Raw genomic sequence first — 7,545 nt, 5'->3', positions numbered from 1 at the left:
GTCCGGCTGCTCCTCTTCCAAATCCAGCTCTCTGCTATGGCCTGGGATAGCGGTAGAAGATGGCCCAAGTCCTGGGGCCCCCTGCACCCACGTGGGAAGACCTGGAAGAAGCTCCTGGATCCTGGCTTCAGATCAGCACAGCTCCAGCCATTGCGGCCATTTGGGGAGTGAACCAATGGAAGGAATACCTTTCTGTCTCTCTCTTTCACTGTCTGTAACTCTACCTCTCAAATAAATAAATAAAATCTTAAAAAAAAAAAAAAAAAAGAAATCGCTCCAGACAAAATGAAAGCAGTAGAATGATTACAGGGAAAGAAAAAAAAAGGAGGACATTCTCTATCTAAAAAAAGATGTGTGTTAGAAAACAAAGTAAATATGCTTTAAAATTAATTAATTTGAAAGACACACAGAGGGATACCGTCATGGCCTGGTTCACTCCCCAAATGTCTGTGACAACCAGGGCTGGACCAGGAGAAAGCCAGGAGCTAGGAACTCCACCTGGGCCTCCACGTGGCAGCAGGGATCCAAGTACCTCAGCCATCACCCAGGGGTACAGATTACTGGGAAGACAGAAACACAGAGCAGAGCTAGGACTCGAAACCAGGCACTCTACATGGGATGCAGGTGGTCCCTAAGCAGTAGATCAATCACTTTGCCAAATGTCTGCCCCAATATGCTTTTTAAGGAATTCTTAAAGGAAGAGATGACTGCCTAATAAACACAAAATGAATAAGGAATTATGAAACAGGAATTATGAAAATAGGGAAGAAATGAAACAAGAACTAAAAATATGAAAAATAACAAATTATGGAAATGAAAAACCACAGAAAATTTAAAAGTACCTCTTGGGAAGTTGGAAGCACACATTTGGTGGACTGCCTCTGTTCGAGCTCAGATCTTGTTTTCCCTTAAGGTTTACTTTTGCAGGCTAAGCTGTGGCTGCTATAATCATTCTTATATCTTAAGATCTCAGCCCCAAAAGTTCCTCTAAGAACTTGACACAGAGGTCGGGCATTATGGCAAAGCAGTTTAAGCTGCTGCTTGCAGTACCAACTTCACATATCAGAGTGACTGGTTGAGTCCTGGCTGCTCTGCTTCCAATCCAGCTCCCTGCTAACGTGCCTGGGGACGGTAGTAGAAGATGGCCCACACATCCTTGGGCCCCCTGCACCCATGTGGGAGACCAGGATGGAGTTCCTGGCTCCTGGCTTTGGCCTAGTTCAGACCTGGCTGTTGTAGCCATTTGGGGAGTGAACCAGCTCATGAAAGGTTTCTCTTCTCCCTCTCACTCTGCCTTCCAAATAAATAAATGAATCTTTTTAAAAGGAGATTAACTTGACATAGCACCTTGAGAGTCTATGGATACAGTGAGCCTGTCACTTCCCTTTTTCTCAAACAATTGACGTTTGCAACAGATGAGTCACAACGCTGATTCATAATGGATTTGTAGGCAGCAACCAAAGTCCCCCCCACACACCTTTTTAACACTAACCATAAAGTCAAGCTAAGCTTTCCTTCTGTATCAGGTACTTACAAGGATGATTTAACTACATACAAGTCTTAACAAATGATCATCTCTCTCTGTTAACCGTTGTCTACTGGATTTGGCTAAGTATTTCCACTGGTATAATTTTTAATAGAAATTCTGTCATTGTTTTAATCTTTTGCTTTTCCTATCATCTGGAAGCAGGACAGGCCAGTCTGTTTTGTTCAAAATACTGGAGACAGGGTGGCATTTAGCTGAGTGGCTAAGATATTGGTTGAGAGACTCATATCTCCTATTGGAATGCTGGGGTTTACTTCCCTCACTCTGCTTTTTCTTTTTTTTAGTTTCTTAGGCCGGCACCCTGGCTCAATAGGCTAATCCTCCACCTGTGGCGCCGGGCACCCGGGATTCTAGTCCTGCTTGGGGCGCCAGATTCTGTCCCAGTTGCTCCTCTTCCAGTCCAGCTCTCTGCTGTGGCCTGGGAAGGCAGTGGAGGATGGCCCAAGTGCTTGGGCCCTGCACCCGCATGGGAGACCAGGAGCAAGCTACCTGGCTCCTGGCTTCAGATCAGTGCAGTGTGCTGGCCGTGGCGGCCATTTAGGGGGTGGAAGACCTTTCTCTCTGTCTCTCTCTCACTGTCTAACTCTGCCTGTCAAAAAAAAAAAAAAAGTTTCTTGAGACCTTTATTTAGCAAAGAGTTCCCCAAGTAATTTAAATAGGACTGTATAGGTTCTTTCTCTCTGGGTATATATGTTTACATCTAGATATTACACTAGCAATTTAGAGTATTTCCTGAGTTTCCTCCCTCCTACTCTTAACTAAAATTTTACAGAGAAATAGTCGGAGCACTGAAAACTGTCTCTAATGCCTGCAGCCCTGGAGGCCTGGAGGCAGTTTCTCACTTCCTGAGACTCCATTAGACTCATGCTGACTGTTACCTCTACCTCCGGACTCCTGCAGTACAAGTCCCCAGTTCGGAGTCTCAAAAACTTTCCTTAACCAGAGTCAAAAGCCTGCGGAATCATCACTTCCAACGAGCCAACCCTGGCTGCTTCCCAGCCCGGACAAGGACACAGCCTCGCAGTCATAACCCATTACAGCGGCAGGCGGGTGGAAGAGCCTGGAAGCCATGCGTCCGTCCGTACTCCCTGGGGGGTGGAGTTGTGTCCCCGCCCCCCCACCCCCCCACCCCCGCTCCACACTCCTTCTGGTGGTCCAGTGGAAGGAGAAGACGAATTTGGTCCCCAAGGCAGACCACGTGTGCAATGCAGGGAACACTGCGTGAGACTCCTCTCTCTCCAGACACCCGAACAAGCGAGGCAGACGGCTGTGCCCGCTGGAGCCCGGGCTTCAGAGTGAGCAGTCGTGTGCAAGCTGATCGGCACCAGGCGGGTGGAAGCAGCTTCTGCTGAGCCGAGCAGGAGCGAGCGTGCGCCGCCTCTCCAGGGCTCCTGGTCTCTGGAGCGTGCTCCCGCGAGAGGCGTCCGTCTCCGTGGCCCCATCCTTTATCATGTCTGGGACAGCCGTGTGGTCGTCCAGGCCTTCAGGAAGTTCACCGCATATCCTTCATGAACTAATTCTAGCCCAATGTCAAGGTTCTTCCTGTTGCTGGTGTCATAAGGGTCAGTCTTTGGCCAGGTTGGTATCCAGTCTAGACATAGCTGGACATCTTGGCCACCAGGGGCCTCCAGTCAGAGCAGTAGTGGAGTCTGTCAACCTCATCCAAAGCCTCCTCCTCCCATTGCTCACCCAAGGGGGTGATCTGGGCCAGACTACATTCTATTGCCTGCAACAATGGGCTCTGGAGATCACTCCTGAGAGCCCCAAGATCCTCAGCGGGCAACCTTCCTTATCTCCAAAGTCTACAACATGGAGGTCCACATTCCTGTTCTCCAAAGGGCCAAGAACCCTGGCTTCCCACCAGGAAGAACTTGCAGACAAAGGCGCTGCTATGATGTCTCCCACACGCACCGTCAAGTCCCCAGGCAGACTGTTCTCATAACGCTGGGTCATCTCACTGATCAGCCTACCCACCCAAGGCTGCGGGAGCCGATGATTTGGAACCCAGAGTAGTTAGGGTTTCCAGAAGCTGAGACATAGGCTTCCAGGTACTCATCTGCGTGGAAACTGAAGTCGGGTCTAGGAATTTGAAACGGGGACGGTTGTGGACTGGCCTAGTTTCCAGACTTCTGAAAGCTATCATCATTGGGTTTCTCCCAGGAACCCTCTTTTGGCCCCAAAATAGCCACGTCACCACCTTTGTGGGGTGGAACTGCCAGGAGTGCAACCTGTCCCAAGCTAGAAAACTGGTGTTTCCCCACAAAGCTGACTCTCCCGCTGCTCCTGGCTCTGTCACTTCTCTTTTCACATTGATCAGCTGCTTATGTGGGATTCTGGTCTCTGTAGAATGGGCAGTTCTCTTCCAAAGTTCTTTATCTTCTGACACCTTCTCTAGTATCAAATGCTGGGCTGCTGCCACTTCTTTCTGGGTTCCCAAGATTTTCATAATTTTTTTTTTTGACAGGCAGAGTGGACAGTGAGAGAGAGAGAGACAGAGAGAAAGGTCTTCCTTTGCTGTTGGTTCACCCTCCAATGGCCGCCGCAGCCGGCACATTGCGTTGATCCGAAGCCAGGAGCCAGGTGCTTTTCCTGGTTTCCCATGCGGGTGCAGGGCCCAAGCACTTGGGCCATCCTCCACTGCACTCCCTGGCCACAGCAGAGAGCTGGCCTGGAAGAGGGGCAACCAGGACAGAATCTGGCGCCCCGACCGGGACTAGAACCCAGTGTGCTGGTGCTGCAAGGCGGAGGATTAGTCTATTGAGCCATGGCGCTGGCCTTCATAAGTCTTTTTTTAAAGATTTATTTATTATTTACTTGAGAGGCAGAGTTACAGAGAGAGAGAGGTCTTCCAACCGCTGATTCACTCCCCAAATGGCTACAATGGCTGGAACTGGGCCAGTCCAAAGCCAGGAGCCAGGAGCTTCTTCAGGGTCTCCCACATGGCTACAGGGGCCCAAGGACTTGGGCCATCTTATGCTGCTTTCCCAGGCCATAGCAGAGAGCTGGATCAGAAGTGGAGCAGCAGGCAGTGCCAGCCCCTTAAGTTTTGTTTTTTTTTTTTAAGATTTTTATTTATTTGAAAGTCAGAGTTACACACACACACAGAGAGAGAGAGAGAGAGAGAGAGAGAGAGAGAGAGGTCTTCTATCTGCTGGTTCACTTCATAATTGGCCACAATGGCAGGAGCTGTGCCAATTCTAAGTCAGGAGCCTGGAGCTTCTTCCGGGTTTCTCATATGAATGCAGAGGCCCAAGCACTTGGGCCATCTTCCACTACTTTCCTAGGCCATAGTAGAGAGCTGGATCAGAAGTGGAGCAGCTGGGACTCGAACCGGTGTCCATATGGGATGCCAGTGCTGCAGACGACAGCTTTACCCACTATGCCACAGCGCTGGGCCCTCTATAAGTCTTAATAGTAGGAAGAGCCCCTCCTATTCTTTGTCACAGGTAATTTTAGCTCCAGAGGCCTTGCAGATAGAATGAATTGTCCTGCCGCCTCTCCCTATGATTCTGCCCCCAGATCTCTGGGGGACTGAGAATGGCTCAGACACTGGGGTATTCTCTGTCAGGAGCGGATGCATTGCTGCTTTGGCCTTGCACACCACACTTGAACAGGAAAACCCCTGGTAAGTGGCACTCACTCATCGCCCACATCTTCTGTGTCCACATCAATCCGAGCACCTGTCTGTTTCCGCAGCTCTTTAACATTGGCTCCTTGCTGGCCAAACATGAGCTTCCAGTGTCTCAATGTCAATGTCGTCCTCACCAACAAATGTCCACCGCTCCTCTTGGCTTTCTCTGTACCTGTGGTATAGAATAAAGGCAACTGTTGCACTGGCTGGGATCCCAAGGCCCAGGACTGTTTTCTGAGCTGTGGACAGGTTTGTCCAGGCAGTCCATTCCACTGCACTCTGATTTCTATGCACTTCTCCGGAGTCAGCCATCGTGCAGTCACCTCGCGCCTCAGCCCAGCCGCCTTCGCCTCTGCCCCTTGACTCCAGCTTCCTGCTGATGTGGACCCTGGGAGGCAGAGGTGAGCCCACGAGTGGCTGGGATCTTGCCACCCATGTGGGAAACCGGGGCTGACTTCCCAGCTCCTGGCTTTGGCAGGGCCTAGCTCTGGCTGTTGCAGGTTTGGGGGGGGAGGTGTTACTGGTGGGTAGAAGATTTTCCCCTCTCTGTCTCTCTGTCTCTATGCCTATAAAATAAGTTTTTAAAAATTTATTTAAGGGGCTGGTATGTGGCATAGTGGGTAAAGTCACTGCCTACGATGCTGGCATCCCATATGGGTGCTGGTTGGAGTCCTGGCTGCTCCACTTCCAATCCAGCTCTTTGCCTTGGAAAAGCACTAGCAGATGGCCCAAGTGTGTGAGCCCTGCCACCCACATGGGAGATTTGGATGAAGCTCCAGAACCCTGGCTTTGGCCTTCCTCAACCCTGGTCGTTGCAGCCATCTGTGGAATAAACCAACAGATAGAAGATCTCTCTCTCTCTCTCTCCCTCCCTCTCTCTCTCTAACTCTTTCAAATTAAAAAAAAAGGTATTTTAAAAATTTTACTTAAAAAATTCTCAGTTTAAAAAAGGGGATTAAAAACAGAGAATTGGACTGGACCTCAGACAGCACCCACTAGTACACCAGGAGAAACTTCTCTCCTCCAGGAAGTCAGAGTCGAGGACTGTTTTGATATAGTTGTTCAAATGCAGACCCAACACTGTGGTCCTGCGGCCTGCTGCTGTTTTGTGCCTTGTCCCTGAGACAGGACCTCTGCTTCCTGTCCTGGATGCTTCCCATTGTTCTTTTGATCTCAGGTTCGCTGAAGGTTTTTAGAGAAATTCCATTCTTAATCATCCAACACAGATTTCGTGGCTATCTGCTCCTTGCCAGAGTTGGAGCTGAGGTCACAATGGCAACTGCAAACAGACCAGATGTAGTCTCAGGCCTCCTGGAACTTACAGGTCTGTGGTCATTAGTCACAGAAACGCACAGCTAAATGCGAAATCCCAATAGCGATAAGGACTATGCGGGGGCGTTATTGCAAGGTTGAGGGGTTACAATGGTGAGAGTTAATCAAATCTGGAAGATGCCCTCACATTGGGTGGCATCTGCATTTGCTCCCCAGGGATCCAGACATCTCAGGCAATGTCTCCTTGTGTCTTTTGCCAACTTGCTCATTGGATTATTTGTGTGTGTGTGTGTGTGTGTGTTTTGACAGGCAGAGTGGAGAGTGAGAGAGAGAGACAGAGAGAAAGGTCTTCCTTTTGCCGTTGGTTCACCCTCCAATGGCCGCAACGGCTGGCACGCTGCGGCCGGTGCACCGCGCTGATCCGAAGGCAGGAGCCAGGTGCTTCTCCTGGTCTCCCATGGGGTGCAGGGTCCAAGCACTTGGGCCATCCTCCACTGCACTCCCTGGCCACAGCAGAGAGCTGGCCTGGAAGAGGGGCAACCAGGACAGAATCCGGTGCCCCGACCGGGACTAGTGTTTTGAGTTTTGAGAATTCTTTATATCCCAGAGGACTAGCTGCCAGTCCTGTGCTGGATGCATGGTTTGAAAATATTCTCACTAGGGAAATGCAAATCACCACCACAGTGGGCAATCACCACCACTTAGAAGGATGGCACCAAACCAAATGCCGGCCAGGGACTGCTGCTGGCAGTGCTACAGCCACTCTGGAAGACAGTTTGGCAGTTTCTCTGAGGACTAAACCTGCATTTGCCATATGACCCAGCGTGTGCTCTCCTAAGCATTTACGCACAGAGAAATGGGAGCTTAATGCTGATACAAAAACCTGGGTGTAAATGCTTATGGCAGCTTTATTTGCAATACTTCAGAACTGAAAGTGGTCCAGATGTCCTTCAGTGGGTGGATGGTTAAACAGACTGCGGTACGTACATCCGCTAGATGGACTACTATGCAGCAACACAAAGTAGCAAACTACTGATACACACAACAGCCTACATGAATCTCCTCCAGAGAACTGGGCTGAGTACAAAAGCCACAC

General features: G+C 49.9%; 1 pseudogene; it reads right to left on the bottom strand.

Moving 5' to 3' along the window:
- Positions 1 to 2,836: 2,836 nt before the first annotated feature.
- Positions 2,837 to 5,489, bottom strand: LOC100354128 (tudor and KH domain-containing protein pseudogene; annotated as a pseudogene).
- Between the last annotated feature and the right edge of the window lie 2,056 nt (positions 5,490 to 7,545).

Source organism: Oryctolagus cuniculus, chromosome 12 (genome assembly GCF_964237555.1).
Source record: "Oryctolagus cuniculus chromosome 12, mOryCun1.1, whole genome shotgun sequence".
NCBI classification, from domain to species: domain Eukaryota; kingdom Metazoa; phylum Chordata; class Mammalia; order Lagomorpha; family Leporidae; genus Oryctolagus; species Oryctolagus cuniculus.
Note: the sequence above shows the minus strand (reverse complement) of the source record. Positions and strands in the feature narration are given on the sequence as shown.